The 17,301-nt window shown below is 39.5% G+C and overlaps 1 protein-coding gene across 3 annotated transcripts in view; it reads right to left on the reverse strand.

Moving 5' to 3' along the window:
• The window catches only part of LOC117409540 (storkhead-box protein 2-like), a 122,386-nt gene that overhangs the window by 40,423 nt on the left and 64,662 nt on the right, over positions 1 to 17,301 (reverse strand). The window contains exon 1 of one of the 3 annotated variants that reach the window (XM_034015752.3): positions 347 to 412. The exons of the other annotated variants lie outside the window; for them this stretch is intronic. The gene's annotated coding sequence lies outside the window, so the exon portion shown is untranslated. Of the gene's footprint in view, positions 1 to 346; positions 413 to 17,301 lie in introns of those variants that run through there. 3 annotated transcript variants of the gene reach the window in all.

Here is a 17,301-nt window from a genome sequence, read left to right on the forward strand (position 1 = left end):
AACATCCACTCCATGCACATGTCTATCATTAGCAGGATGTATATTTAGAAAAACAGATTCTTCAAAAAAATTAGAAACGACAGCATACTGGTTAAGAACGCAGACGGTCATTTGAGATAATAATTATCTTTATTGCATAAATATGCACCCTAAAGCAATGAATAAATGTCTGCACAAATACAGTCTGAAAATCTGTAGTAAACATTTTTTTAAACGCTTTGTCCTTGCCCGAGACCCTACAAATCCACTCCCCCTCCACCAATCCCTTTTTATTTTGTAATTCATTCAGCTAGAGCTATGTTACAGTTGCTTAATTAATGCAAAACAGAAATGAGATATTCAGTACCTTGGCCTTTTCACAGACTCCTTTGCTTTATCCCAGCAGATTCAACAGCAGTTCTTTAGCTGCAGCCTTCAGACAAACTGAGCAATTCACTCAGGGGTCTTACCCAGCATGCTCTACTCCACACAAAGACAACAGAGGTGTGACCAATCACATTGTGGCTCTCTATGCACTGTTTTTGAAAGCTCCCTCCTAGTAGTAGTAATGCCCACTGACACACTAGCTAGTGGGCGGCCTGCTGAACTTGTTGTTATGGCAACGCATCCCAGTTGCCTTCTGCTGCGGCTTGTTACACTAGTTTTTCTTTCTTCCCCACACACAGCTAATTAAAAATTAAGGCTTTTGCATACTAAACTCAGCAAATGTGGCTCCTGTCATGTGCTAAAGAAAATGTCTTACAAGCAAATGATATTTCAAGTGGGTGTACATATATGTGTTTGTGGGGCAGGGGAGTTGGGGGAGGGGAGAGTGGGGGTTCTATTATTATTCAATTAGGTTGATGCCTAGCATATGGATTCGAAACAAACAAAAATATAGGGAAAAACAATTTCTTCTCATTATGAAATGTCAAGCCCTCAAATTATTACACTTTATTAAACCCAGTTTGTGACACACTTTTTATTGCCTATTTCATGAAAAGTGTGCTTTGTTAAAGCAAACAACATGGCAAGTGTATGAGAAAGGTTAGTCGTTAGTTGGGGGAGGCGGCGGGGGTGGAGCCTTTTTCAGGACTGTTTCACAACCCAAATGTTTTTTTAATTACCCAATTTTATGCTGTTTCAAAACGTGCAGTATATAATTTCCATTTAATTACATTTCTAATAGCAAATCCATTTAATGTTATAATTTTACCATGTAAAGAATAAAATGTAATCTTACATTTAGTTATGTATCAGAGAACACAGACCTGCTCTTTATATATTTACATGTTATGCTGTTCTGGCATCTTTTAGTAACTATAAATGAAAATATAATTGAATAACATATTGTTTGCAATGCACAGTACAATACCAACATTGTGCGATTTCTAAATTAAACCTGAAAGGATTATTACGAAACATTTAAATCAAGATCGATGGGAATGTCTTAAATCTGAAGCATTTGTTTCCCGTTATATTTAAAGTAAGTTTTGCTTCGGGCCATATTGCTCATCGAATATTTTTTTCCAAATTCTGCCCACTACCAAGAAATGTTTTTGGTTGCAAATTGTTGATTATGGGCATAACTGCAAGACAAAAAAGTGGATACTGACATAGCAAACAATAAGAAACCTGGCTGAAACAATGGAAAAGAAAATCAACAAGCAGTCTTTTTGTTGACTGTTCCTTTTCACTTTGATCATCAGATCCTCCCTACACAGTACTGCAGCACATCTCAGCAGGTGCCTGGTAAAACTGACAGACAATTACTGTATTTGCTGCTTCACTTTTCAATCACGCAATGTTATTAACCCTTGTGCCAAGTGCCAGGAATAAAAAGGCAGAAGGTCCACTAAACAACAGTTCAATCCAAGACACAACTAGACAACCTACTGTGAGCTTAAAACAGAAGACTGTTATATAACTACCTTTTAAAATGTATTGTGGTAAACTGTAGTAAAAGAATAGCAATGTGTGGTAAAGCCAATTAAAAGCATGGTATTTAAGAAAAGTAAAGCCTGGTTAATCACTGTGAATAGTCAATTGCGATCAAAGAAAAAAAAAAGCATGGAATTCTGACTTGTTAAGACCCTTGTTTTGTAAATAACAGAACTTGAGTTGAATCAGGATGGAGTTGTTTTACCACCAAGAAGTCATTTTATCATAAAGAAACCATATGGATCCTGTGGCCCTTCTGCTCTCAGCAGGGTGTGTGGGGACACTGAGCTGTGGCGCTGGCATACCAATGTGTCAGTGAACGGTAAGGGTGCAGTTGCTACATGTCTCACATAGTCCTAAAGTTTTTGGAGGGCAGGTCATAAGACAAAATTAGAGCTCAAGCTGGACTAATTACCTTAAAAACCTTAAAAAATAAGACTTAAAACAAACGTCTTTGATGCAGTCATAGGGGTTTGGTAATTATTTTGTTCACTGTTTAGCAAGGGTTTTCATTCTTGTGTAGAACTGCAGACTCTTTTAAGTGATCCTGTCTGTACCTTCAGGCTCATTCATACATGTGTGTTTTTCAAGTCCTGTTAAATGAGACTTTGTACCCTACATGCTAATGGTACACTGTAATTAACTACTATCCGTTCTTTGAAGTGAAACACTATGCCTTGAGTATCAAAGAGCTTAAGGAGGTGTTGGGAACGTGTGTTACTATCCAGAGTAGTAATGTCTCCCAAGTTAGTTTGTCAAGAAAATCAGTGTACTGTTTTTTTTTTGTTTTTGTTTTTGTTTTTAAAGTTCTAAATATTTTTGTGGCTTATTTTGCTAGCAATGCAATGAAAGTGCCATTTTGGAGGAAGCCAAAACACAAGTAGCTGAAACATGTTGTTTGGATAACTATAGAAATGTAGTAATGTCCTTAGAATTACTGTATTAAATATTCATACTAATATCTGTATAATTAAAAAGAAAATAATACTTCAGTTAGCAAGTTGCAGGAATAAATGGTAATTTGAAAAAAAAAGTAATATACCACAATGTTTAGATAAGAATTGGTTTTCAAAGAATCTCATATCAAAATGTATAGTTGTGTGTGTATTTACTGGGATCACATCCTTGTGTAACATGAAACATGAGGTTTATGAAGTCTTGGAAACCCTGATTAAAATCCCCAGAAATTAGATACACATCTTATCTCAAACATCTAGACTTGTCCATTATGGATTCCCTAAAATAAAAACAAATTCTAGCCAGATACGTTAAAAGAAATCAAGACATTGAAAAATAAACAGTAACTGGAGTGCTTTATGATTAAGTCACCTGAACTCTTGAGGTGCACATTTTCACAAAAACTGCATTTAATGATTTTTTGTTAGGTATAAGATATGGAATGTCTTTGTTATAATTAATAGATTTTAATTTGAAAAACAGGTAGTCCCTCACACTGGTATGTCTAAAGATTTATATCAAAAGCCATTTTCTTTGTTGTATTTTGTTTTTCTATTTCAACAATGACAGATTCTCTGGCTTCTGAGAATTTGTCTGTGCAGCCAGCAGTTACGAATGGTAATAAAATGCGTTGCAAAAATAATATCTAACGTGACGATGCATCAAGGATTTACAACTTTTTGACACAATAACTATGATAGGACTTATCCATAATGATGATAACCTTAGGGGTTATAATCTTATATAAAGTGAGCAAGCTGAAATACTTCTAAATGAAAAATAAAATGTGGTAAGCCTATTTCTTCTGATGTAAGATCAATTTCCTTCATACACTACTAAAATGTATAATTTAATTCCGCAAAATACACTACCACATGTAATCAATAGCATATGGAAAATACCTCAAAGTCCTCAAAAGTTTTCAACCATGATGTTCAAACTCTATCCAAACGACAGCCGGCATTCATTATTACATAGGTTCATATTCTGTATCGTATGCAAACCAAAAATAACACAATCTTTCATTTTTCTTGTCAGCATTTTCTCTATGACAGCGCATAAAAGTCTTCACTACTGACTGAGTTACAAAACAAATATTCAACTGAAATAATTTAGAGAAATGATCTGCCATTCTTCTATACATATATCAAAAAAATATAATCTTCTAATCACAATTTCCAGCCTCCCAGGGTCAAAAGGGGAAAAAAGCATCTGGCAAAGCTCGTTTTAGATTCCACCAAGTTAAATGTAACTTTATCAAACTGTATTGTGATTAGAGCGACATGACTTATGTTAGAGCAGGATTTGAAATCTTGAAAGCTGTTAATTTACCTTACCGTAACTGCAAACCATTTGCTAACTATTTGGGCCTCTTGCCCTGAGCTAAACATAGCAATCTGAATTGTATTTCACGGGCCTCACTTGAAGGCTGAGTCAAGGTTTCAGCATGCAATAAATACGAGTGACAAGGTCACTCTCGCTCACAAATTGAGTCATGATTTCAAAGCAATAAAGCACAACAAAGACCAGCAACGTAAGCTTAATGTTTACAGGCGAGTAATGCAGCATTACATGAGGTTGGAGCCCTTCCTTTTCTGGTACACTTTTACAGCACTGGAGCGTTTCTTTGTGCTTCGGCACACGAGGCACGTCAACTCCAGGGGATGTTGTTTCTAATTTAGTAAATCTTGCTCCCTCATAAATCAAACCAAACCATGGCACTGCATCTCTCTTCATGCACACAGCAAAGCTACACACTTAGCTCCTGTTTCTTTTTCATTAACAGATTACAACGTGATCATTCGTGCATTTAGATCAGTTCTGACAAATGATCAATTCTGGACTAATTAGCTTAACCAAATCCAACAACATCAGAGCGGGCTGCCTGCACCACCTTGTTCTCTTGCTTATTTAATGGAATGCATACTAAGTACAATGCATCTGACTCGGTATTATCCATATTTAATAAGGCTGTGCTTCCACAGTATGTGCTCCTATAACTTGTTTTCATAGACTGTGGCTTACTGCATTGTCCTAATCTTAAACTCTGAGACTTTCCAGTCTGCTACAGTATGTATGTAATAATGCATATTATTAGTTATTACTTTAACATATGAATTACTTCCTAAGCATATAGTTAAGGGCCTTTAGTTTATATACCAATACAATATTTGAAATACAAATAATGTAGTAAGTTTGAAAATTGTATAGGGTGCTGTACACAACAAGAGGTTAGAGTGGCTGCCCAAGCGTGGACTTACAGGCTGCTCTGACCTTGAGTAGGTGAAAATCTGCTTGTATTTTATACAGAACTCTATCCTATATATTTTTATAATACACTGTATAGTTAAAAAATAATATATTACCTATCAATATTTGTTAGCTGAATACTCTTTCGACATGTGCAATTTGAAAATATGCAAACCATAAAACACTGACAGCTATATACATTCCCAACAACAACAACTCTGCAAAAACCTAAATATAAATCAGCAAATTCAAAGAATTTACTCAAGGTCATTCACCAAGGTGTACCTTGTTTCCTCTATTAAATATTCTATCTAATCCCTGTTCTGTCAATTGTGCTCCCCTTGTTCTTGGCGTTTTCATCCATCTCGTTTGAGCTACTACTAACCGCAAGATAATCCAGTGCTCGGAGATAGAAACAATATTTGGTCGTGCAGAGAAATCCATAACAAACCATTTTCTGCAGAAACATGAACAGTGTTAAATCTTTTGACATGCTTTTTCTTTCACGGTTGGTTCTTTCAAGAATGAATATGGATCAGGAAGCATTTCCTTAGTTATTTGCTGCTATTTATTAATAAGACTGACAATATATATTTGTTAATAAGGTGAAACACTAATAGTAATATTAATAGTAATAATTAGATTCAGATTGAGGAACAGTAGACTCAGGTGCCCATTCCCAAAAGGCCCATCATGCACTTGTTTCCAGTTCATAAAACAGGTGAAAATGTACCGTACTTTATCTCACCACATGCCCTGAATAGCTATCTAACAGACCAGCAATAAAACAAGGATATATGCTTAATTCATTGAGGTGCAAGCTATATATGGATAATCTATATATGCTATTCAATTCACTGTCATAGTTGCTGTGAAAAATAACACATCATTTACAAATGTTTGCATTTAATGTATAAATTCTCCAAACATTTTAGCACCATTAGAGCAGCTGTAGGTAACAGAAAACTACAGAAAGCTAAGCAGAATATGTAATACATGCACCTAAAAAGAAATCAGACAAACACGCAGACAAAGCAACTACGACACAAATATGCAGAGCAATGTGTTACTTACATCTAATTTGCATGGCTTGTGCTGAATTTCCCCGCTAAACTAGCAAACGAAAAAAAAATCACTCCTCATACAATGAAGCTTCAGAGGGAAGACGTCGCTAGCCTGAAATCAGTTAATTATTTATTCGACAGCACACTCTTTTAAAATGTAAACTGTAAGAAGGAAGATCAGAGCCTTAACCGAGCTCTCCCCAGTGACCTGCATAATCAGCTACCTGCATGTCTTCATTAGACTGACATTAAATCAATGTGTATACATTATTTTCCGTGCCCTTTTTTTGGTACATTTTTCTCCAACTACTGTTCTTCACTAAAGCGCGAGAAACATTGTAAGAATAAGGGCAGACACAAGTCCTTCAGAAAGCCTAATTAATAAAACATGTTTTGTAAAACATGGTTCCCGGTTGCTTTATACTCAGACTGGGCTAACTCTTTTCTGTTTTACAGTCAAAAACAAAACTGACATAAAAAGGGTTATCCTGCTGCTGCAGGTATATGTACTGCTTACATACTGTGCACCTAGCCAGTATATCAATAAAGTACACAGGTTTACAGCAATTAGATTGATGAAGGAGTGTAAACAACAATCAGTTGTTTTTTGATATTAAAGTAAAGGGACTTTAAATTGATAGTTAAATCAACTAGCTTAACCAGCATTAAGTCTCTTGAGCAACCATTAACAGATAAGTAGGATGACAGTCTCACAAGCCCAATTGTTTTGCTGTTTATGTTTTTGTTTTGTTTTGACTTTATTTTTACTTTGCAGAGGAAGCCTGCCTTTTTCTCTGTCTATTCACTTCCTGGGTTAAAGGTAATAGGAACCCACATGGCCCCACATTGTTTACCTTCTGTATAGTACCAGCAACATAGTGAAACTAGAAAGCTCAAGTGTGGTCTCATTACCTCACCTGTAGTACAGGAAGCCATATTTTGACCTGGTTTCACAAAACCTGATTAGTACTAATCTTGGACTGCCTTACTTATGATAACATTTGGCATTCCAAGATTAGAACTAAGCAGGTTTTGTGAAACCAGCCATTAGTGCTGCAACAGGAAAATTGAGTCAAAGTAAAAAATAAAGACTGTCAAAGAAAAAAAAAAAAACCTGACATGAACACAGTAAGGGACTTGAACATTAGTTCTATGCGAAGTATTGGTTTTCACACTTTTCTACAGTTTCCAGATGTACAAAAATATCTCCTTGGTGATATATCTGCATACTATTTATCACTATTTTAAATTTGTGACTAATAAGGTCTTATGTCAAACCTAGAATGTTCCTGCTTCAATCTAAATGTGTTATACTTTCCCAAAACTAGACTACTTTTTACATGGGCAGTTTATTTTTGTTTGACTATCCAAATGTTGTGTAAATAAACTTGGACATACACATTTTAATCTATGTCAGGTGTGACAGACTAAATGAATACACTCGTCAAGGAATGCAAGTACATCAAGATCATCTTTTAAATACCCCAAAAATTAAAAAAAACTACCTATGCCTCCAGTTGCTGACTGTTAGAAGCTTTTTTGGTTGACATGCTGAATGATTTAAAAAAAAAAAAAAAAGGCAGTACTTTTTTTTGACAGTAATGGATTCTAGGATTAACTTTCAAGAAAAGTATTTTGGGTCATTTATGTTGTCTAAGGCTCCATTTTGGTGCACATTTATATTACACTAAAGTGTAGCCACATGCTAGGTACAGTGCCCTGATTTCTTTTACATGTCAGAAGTTTGATTCAGTATTAAAAGGAGAGCTTATCAATGTAATTTCCTACCTCTTATTAACCCAAGCAATACTGTTACAATTCAATTATTTTTAGCTGGCACAGTAGAATGCCCACAGCAGCTTAAAGTCCTCTCCACTGCCGCAGCAATGTGCTTTTACAACTGTTACAACTGATCAGAGATATAGATCAAGGTCGTATTCACACAGTGAGGTTTCAGGAGCAGAAAGCCCAGTTTAGTTTACTGTAATATGCTAGAATGTTGCAAACAGTGATCTGAAAAAAGATTATTGACTATATCAATGATTGTTAAGTACAGTATGTGAATGTAAAACATATTTTTTACAATTATATTCAGTCCCTCTACCTTTTTTTTTCGTGTGCTATCTGCAATGATTCGGAGGGATATGCATAGTTCTGACTAATGCTGCACAAACTGAATTTTACTGGTTTATTGTTTTACTTTGTGTAAGAATCTTTGGGTTGTTCAGTTCTAACCGTCTTTCTCTTTGACTTCCTATTAGAACCACCAAATACACATAGTAAAGGCTAGATCAGTTGAATGGTCTGCATACTGGTAGGATCAAGAGCCATCTAGTGCATATCTGCTGTAAATCAGATTTCTATTGTTTATGTAAGCCTTCACAGAACCCAAAGAAAAGTGCAAGACAAATACAAGTAAAACCACAAATTGGAAGTGATCGTTATTATTACTGAGAACAAGTTGGTTTCAGGTTTGCATGTTACTATATACAAATCTAAGATATAATGCTTATTTGTAAAAGTTAACCAGTTTGTCTCAATACATTAGACAATTGTCCTAAGGGCAAAACCATAGACACAGGTTTTAAAGCAAGCTGGTTGCAGTGTTTCTCACACAGGTGTTTGTTCGGTCCTGTATTTCCCTCAGTCTAACACTGAGGGTGCAGGAGTGGTTTCTTACACCTTTACTGTGATGTATTCCCATCATTATGGTTTAAATATATCAGAGAAAAGTATAATGCATTTGGAAATGTCTATAGGCTAGGAGTGTATAATAAACGCTAGTGACGATTGGTGCAAAATCAAGGAACTTTTCGTGTTCACCAGCGCATACGAGTCCTAATTATTTGAATGAGAAACCTCAAAAGCAAATCACCATGACCTACAATGACTGGTCACAAAACTGGAAAGATAAGTAGAATTAGAAAAAAAATACTTTTCTGCGTTATAAGCTGTGTGTTGTGTGCAACTATTCAGCAACAATCACAGGAATGCGCAAGGATCTCAATGTCTTCACCAGAGGCCTGACAGTGGGTTAAATAATCGTAACTTAACTTGTGATAGAGATTGATATTGAAAAGTGATATTAAATAGGCAAAAAACAAGCATTGAGAGTGGAACCTTATACACAATCCATTACTGTATGAGATATCTCAAGATCTGGTTCTGTTCCCTATTACCAAACTGTGGCAATGTGCCCCGCCCATGTTTATTTGTGTGTTGTGTGGTGTGTTAATGTTGGTGTACTGTAGTTGGTACACGGGATATAATGTGGGTAATGAGTGTTTAAAATGTATAATTGTATTTAGACACGAGGGTGGCACAATGAGGGTAGGCCAGCATTGGTATACGCAGTCAAAACCGTGCCCACAATCCAATGGGACAGTCGCTGCTTAGAGAGGGCTTGACCTCGGGTCCGTTCACCATGACAAACGAAGAGCTGGACAGAATGACGCAGCGCTCTCGTTCTATCCACACGGATAGTGCCTGTAGCTCACTGATCCGCTTAGCGGAGGTGATAGCTAATAGAAAGGCTGTCTTCATAGAGCGACACCAGCTCTATGGAATGTATGGGCTCAAATGGGGCCTAGTGAGAGCCTCCAGTACTCCAGGTGGACAGATGGTCCCGTTTAGGGGCCAGACCCACAGCTGGAGTCTGCCCGCTTCTGTGTGCCAGATGGTGCCTTTCGTCTGGCTGAGGAGATCCATGTGCAGCAGGATATCCCAGGGCGGGCCTTGCAGCAACTGGCAGAGGTTCGAAAACCAGATTCTCCTGGGCCATCTGGGGGCCACCAGGAGAACTGTCGCCTGGTCTCTCCTGACCTTCTTGAGGAAGGCAGGGAGCAGCAGTATAGGTGGGAAAGCATACAAAAGCGCTTTGGGCCATTCGTCCTCTAGAGCGCCGACGCCTAGTGGACCTCGGCAGCTGCTGAGGGAAAACCACAGGGGCAATGGTTGTCTCTGCTGTGGCAAATAGATCGACCTGGGCATCCAAATGCACTGCACCACCTGAGGGTGCAGTCGCCATTCTGATGGGTGAGGACCCTCCCTGGAGAGGAGGTCCGCCGCCCAATTCACCACTCTCGGGAGATGTACAGCCCGCAGGGACAGGAAATGTCTCTGTGCCCAGATCAGTAGCCGAAAGGCTATGCGGTGTAACCCAGGAGATCGAAGCCCTCCCTGGTGGTTCATGTACGCAGCTACTGACACATTGTCTGTGCGGACAAGGACAGGTTGGTTGCAGAGCACAGGGAGGAAATGTTGCAGCGCGAGGTGAACCACTTTCAGCTCTAGCACGTTTATGTGCAGGAATGTCCAGCGACCAGACCAGGATCAGCGGACTCCTCTGCCTGCCCATACCTCCCCCCAACCGGAGTTGGATGCGTCTGTCGTCACCACTTGACGATTGAATATCACTCCCATTCTAATGACTTTGCTCAGGTGAGGGGCTTGCCTCCACCAGCATAGCGCTTTCCAACATAGGCGAGACACTGTCAGCCGACGGTGTCTGTCGTACTTGGGGTGTAGCCGAAAAGCATTGAGCCACGCTTGGAGCAGGCGTTGAGGTGTCTCAGGTCTAGTATTTTTTGGCACCAAGAAGTACCTCGAGTAGAACCCCCTCTTTGAGAGGTGTGTTCTACGAGATGGATGGCTTGTTTTTGAAGTAGTGTTTCTACCTCTTGTTTGAGGGCCAAGACCTGGAGAGGGCCATTCACAGATGTGACCATGATCCCTCGAAAGGGAGGAGGTCCGAGTGGAATTGCAGTGCGTAGCCAGTGTGTACGGTGGCGAGCACCCAGGAGTCTGACGTGCAACTGCGCCAATAGTACAGATGGTGTTGTGTGTATGGGGTGGGTCTGAGGCCGCAAGCCTTCAGGGCCCCGGCTGGGGCTGCTGAGGCTGGGGTGGAGGGTGCCCTGGAGGCTGCCTGGGGAGGTTCCGCTGAAACTGCCTCCCTGGGTGCTGGGGCCCCACATCCGGCATTCCCCTGTCTAGTAATACGGACTTGTCCGCATCCGGGACCCTTGCTTGAGACAGCCACAGCTGTCTGCATGCCACCAACAAGCCTGCCAGACTTCTGCCCAGGTCTTGCCCTTGGAAACCTGAGATCTGTAACATCTAAAGCTAGCGGCTTGGGGAGGGTTACAGAGCGCAGCATTCCTTCGAGCTAGGCCGTTAAGAGGCCTCCTGTGTTCGCCAGGTGCGTTACCTGCGCTTCAGCCGCGTAAGCCTTCTTAAGGTGGGCTTCCATGACAGGCCTCCCACTAAGGCCGCTATGGTGGAGTCCACCGGAGGGAACTGTGTGAGCCCTACCGCCTCTGCTCCTTGGGTGCTGAGGCCAGCTGTTGCCAAGAGGATTTGACCTCCTCCAGGAAGTCCGGGAATGCCGGAAAAGGCTGGGGGGGGGGGATCGACGTTCGCGCTGGTTTAAAAACAGACTTGCTTTGCTCGGAAACTGCCTTCCAGGGCACCTGGAGGAAGTTGGCAGCCCATTCCATCAGCGCCTGAACTGAGCTCGAGGGCGCTGGAACCTCAGGCTCTGAGGCAAGCTCTGAGCTGGGGACCGTTACCTGGGTAAGGTCTGGGTCCTGAGTCTCTGCCTGTAGGAAAGACTCCTCATCTAGGGAGAGCGCATCCTGTTCTTCTTCGCTCATCACCACGTCCTGCTGCTGAACCTCTGTAGCAACCAATGGTGAAGCCGCGGTATGCTCTGGGGCAGGCGCTGGTGGAGCTGGGGCAGGTGCAGTGGGGACCTGCTGCCTGCTTCTCGAGTATTTGGGCCATTTGACCCTTTAACTCGGCGATGTCCCTCGCCTGGTCCGCGTTTCTCCCTCTCTTTCTGCCCCTCAAGGGAGATCTGACTGTGCAGATGGAATGCTTTGCCTAGGGCTCGAAAGGCAGGGATGGGAGGCCTGGGATCCCGAGACCAATGACGGCTCTCCGAGGCTGTCCATAAGGGTCTCACCTGAGAAGTGAACCATTCTGCTTTGCAGGGTCTACTCCTTGGACCTGGCGCAAATAGGGCAAGATGACCTGTCTGCCAAGGCAGCAGAGACGTGCTCAATACCCAAGCACTTCACACACAAGGTGTTTGTCCTGCGGAGGCAATTTCCGCCTGCAGGACGTGCACGGATGGAAGTTAGACATCCTCAATCGAGGTGTTGAGCTCTGAAGCATCGACACCGAGGTGTCGAGCCTATAGATCACTGAAGCACTGAAAAGCCCAGAGGGGATCGAGTGTGCTGGGTCAAACACCACAGGCTATGAGGGTACAGGGGCACAAGGCTTAAAAGCCTTGAAGCGTCGAAGTGCTGAGGCGTATGGTCCTCGAGGCTTTAGTGCACCGAGGGCACCGAAGCATCAACGCTCTGAGGCACGGAGGACCCAAAGGTACAGTGTGCGTTAAGGCCTAGACATGAGGGCGCCGAAGCACAGACACCAAGTACCGAGGGCAAAGCACCAAGGTAGTGGGCTGCGTGTAGCTTGCAATGGTGTGGAGTGTAGCCTGCAGACAGTTGCAGTGCAGTCACACAACCAGTGCAGCACGAAGCTTGCAGTGGAGTGGAGCACCTACGATGGCACCTGGACCACGTGCAGCACACGGACGGTACAGCGCATAGCTTGCAGCGGGGTGGCACAGCCTACAGACCTGGAGAAGAAAAAAGAGAGACAGAAACAAGGAAAAAACACTTTTTTTTTTTTAACCTACTCACCACTTTACAGGTAAGTGGAGCAATGTGCTTGTCTTACTCAACAATAGGCCACATTGAGGATTTTTTTATTTCTATTTATTTATTTATTTTTTTACTGAAAGCAGTAATCAAAAAACAATAGTAATTGGCCATCTGTAGGGGCACTAGGCTGTGCATCGCGGGTGGGAGTGCCGAGGTTGCCCAGAGCCCTCGAGTCGACAGCCCCGGCAGAGCGGGTCTGGACTTGCTGGAGGGTCGTGTTTTTTTTTTTTTTAATGAAACGCAGTGCATGTGCGTTAGCTCAGCCTTCAGTTGGCGAGTTTCTGATTTCGGGGAAGTGGCAAGCCTACTTCCAGCAAATAATTGCAAGGGAACTCGAAGAAGGAGCTCTAAAGAGTCAATCACAACTGGAAAAAGGTTAGAGTTATACTCACCTTACCTACCTGTCTGTGAAAGGCAAAAGGGACTGACGTCTCCGCACAGTGACTATTTATTACCTCGGTGTGGCACGACTGAGGACGTCACTCCACGGAAGGGTCTATCGGCAGCTTTGATATAAAATGCTCAGCGAATACCTGACAAGCAGGCATATCCCAAAAGTATCATTGGCGGTCATCTTCGAATTGAAAGGAAACTGTAAACCCACAAGAGATATACAACATGACAGACCAGACACAGCAAAAAACAATAATAAAAAAAGCCGCCCGCATTATCATTAAGGTGAAGTACACCACTGCTAACCATAAAATCGCCCATCAGCCACTACTTTCTGCCCTTTTCCTGTGTATTTCGTCATTTACACGAGTAAATGAGATTTACCCTATCCCTCTCTTTGGCCGTTTTTTTCGACCACAAACCTGATTTTCCCCGAGTAATTCTCCCAAACGTGCACGCGCATTGCCATTTCACGTGTAAATTGACCAGCATGGAAACCCCATGATTGTCTCTCACAAATACAAAATAATTAATACAGTATATTAGTAGAGTGTTTTTTTTTTGGAAAATGTTATTAGTCCCCCTTTTACATAGACTTGCTTCCTGCAAATATAGCTTGAATGTGAGTAAACTATTCGACTCACTTCGTGACATATATAGTAGAGGTCGGCATGGGTAGAGAATCCGGAACCGGGTACACACCTGAAAAATACCCGGACAACCGTGTCTTTTTTGGGTTATAATTTTTTTAAAAAAATTAAAGAGATTAATGTTTTAAGTGCATAATACATATTTAAATACTATATAGTACACATACATTTAGTCCCTTCAGATCTGTAGACTTGTGTTGCCTTTTTAAGGACTGGAAACATTGAAATAATAATAATAATAATAATAATAATAATAATAATAATAATATTATTATTATTATTATTATTATTATTATTATTATTTATTTCTTAGCAGACACCCTTATCCAGGGCGACTTACAATCGTAAGCAAATACATTTCAAGTGTTACAATACAAGTAATACAATAAGAGCAAGAAATACAATAACTTTTGTTCAAGTGTAACAAACCACAATTCAATAATACAGCAGATAATAGTGATAGTTACATCAGGATATGATTAAATACAAAATACTACAGGTTAAACACTTGGCAGATTACAGTATTCTGAAGTACAGGACTAAATGCAGTAAAAATAATAATAATAATAATAATAATAATAATAATAATAATAATAATAATAATAATAATAATACTCGGTTTGAATACAGTTATTCATGTTAAATGTGCTTCATGCTGCAGGATTCTTTGGGACATCTAGTGTTGTGTTAATCTACATTAATAGTATGAGAAAGACATTACTAGCACACTTAGTTAACGTGCTCCACAAATATGTTTTATTTAACCCAAAACAAAATAGGTCAACGTTTCGTAAGTGTGTGAGTAGTGTTTTTTCTCATACTGATTTAATTTTGTACTTTGCACCTACGCATTTCGGAGTGCGTATGATTTTTCTTTCTTAATCTACTTCATTAAAATAAAAAAAATGTTTACGGTTTTCAGTCTGTTTTCTGGGGTACACCGCTCATAATAGTGTATTTATTTGTTTATTTATTTTTAAATATAGGCTACTTATTTTATCTTTTTGGTAAGAAACTAATCTGCGCAATAACTGTAGATAAAGCATTCCGTATTGGAAGCCACACGGTCATTATTAATAGATCACAGCGTTATCACTGACATAAACCAACAGGATGTTGTTATGTTGTTTTCTTTCCGGTTTAGTTCCTGAGAAGACTAGTCACCGTAGTTATTATTAGTGAGTTGCCGCTGTGTGTTATTGTTTTGTTTAATATCTTGATATCCTGTCAGTTAAGAAAATGCTTAATGCAAAACTTAACGTTGCCTTGTACACCAGCCAGAGACCAACGCTTACAACTGCAATGTCATATTTGATAAATCAGACTCTTGTTGCTGTAATAGTAAGTAAAGCACCTGAAGACACTTCAAACCTGTCATAATGTTTATAGACATCACTTGGCTCATTACTGGCATTAAAATAAGCAGGAATACTTAATTATATTACAACAGTTCAGAAAACAAAGGTTCAGCACTGTTGTGAGAATCATATTTACAGTCTTCCACTAACACTGTAGTTCAGTCTACAAATGAAGGTGTTTTAAAAAGACCTGAATTAGCTTATTGCTATACAATAACAATAAAAAAAACAGTTTAGTAACAGACTAGCAATGTCATGTGAGTGTAATCCTATTTACAGTACTCCACAAATGAAGTTTAGTGTTTTACTGGCATTACAATAACCAGGCTAAAAAAAAGGTTTATTGACTGAGTCGTTGCTACACAGGTTCACTGCTGTGTATCACCCGATTGTAATTTAAATAGCGGCCCTTTTAATGTAAACACATAATGAAGCCTCCCAATTGTTTGGTTTTTTTGTTGCTAATTCTGCCTTGTTATTTGCAAAATTTAACAAGAAGTGTGTCTCCAGACAGAATGTCTTTATGAAACAAACGGTGTGTAATGTAGTGACTACATCCTTTACACAGTAAAGCAATCAATTTCCATTAAGGAATGTTTAGCTAGAAAAAAACTTTGACCTCGTTTTTTCATTGTCAGATAATATCATTTAATTAAGAAACAGTCATGGTTTAACATTGCAAATTATAGCTCTATTAAATGCAGGGAGAGGAAAGAAATAAACTAAACAATAATGAAATACACAATTAATTCCCTACAAAATCAGTAGCCCTACATATCTGAATGCAGGTATTAAGGGAGGGGGAGGGGGGCTTTAGTTACTATAGTGTAATACGTTTACACAATGTAAACTTGACACATAACAACTTTACAACGTAAACTTTACATATAATATATTTACACAATGTAAACTACTGTCAACACGGCCACAGCCAAGTGCACAGCATTATGGAAGAATCTAGCAAACAGACACCAAGGAATTCTGTTTTAGTTTAACATTGTATATTATTGTGGAACACCACTTTAAATCAACATTGAGACTTTCGGTTTTGAAACAAAATGGTGTGTAAACAGGTTAAATCATGAGTCTTTAACTACAGTATATTAGATCTTGATAACCCAAGTACATTACGTTGAAATACTGTCCAGTAAAATAAAGGAGGTTATGGATTATGGATCAATATCGCCATTTGATACGGGGGGAAAAAAAAACAAACAAAAAAACATATTCTTGTAAAATTAAACAGCAGAAGCTCTTTTGTGTGCATTTGAAAGCATGAAAGAAATCTAATGAATCACACAGAAAAAAAAGCTGTCTTACAAATAGTATAAATGTTGAACCAATAGTAGTATTTTAAAGATACATTTGCAATGACTCATCTTCAACGACACATATTTTATTGCATGACTATAATGTGTTATCCCTCTAAATATATTTAGATTTTGGAGAGGTGCTGGTGTAATGATATTATTTTTTTTATATATAAAATATTTCATCTTTAGACATCACAGGCTTTTTTATGAAAATACAGTAGGGAATGAAATAGACATAGGCTTGCTTTTCCTTTGCTTACAAATCATTTCTTTCCAGATCTGTGCCTTAATGTATTCATCCCACACAATGGCCACATCATTTAACCTCTGAACCCCCAGGGTTGCTAGGAAGCGTGAGGAAGCCCTGGACCAATGCAGATTTGGCAGTGCATTCAGGCTTAAAATATTCAGGATTTATTTTTTCCTTTTCTTCTTTCTTTAAGAAGACTTATTGTCCCAATTCTAATCTCTTCTAGACCGTCTCTCCTGCCCTGATTTTCAGCTGCTATCCTGCCACAGACCATACTTTATTTTACCCCAGACTTGTCAGAAAGGTCAGGAAAATAAGCACTAAGGTTTCACCCGACACTTAAAAAACTGAAATAAAATCTCTCTGTTTTAATGAAAAGTGCTTTGGGGTTGTATACTGCTGGGGTATCATA

This window comes from Acipenser ruthenus, chromosome 2, assembly GCF_902713425.1.
Source record: "Acipenser ruthenus chromosome 2, fAciRut3.2 maternal haplotype, whole genome shotgun sequence".
NCBI lineage: Eukaryota > Metazoa > Chordata > Actinopteri > Acipenseriformes > Acipenseridae > Acipenser > Acipenser ruthenus.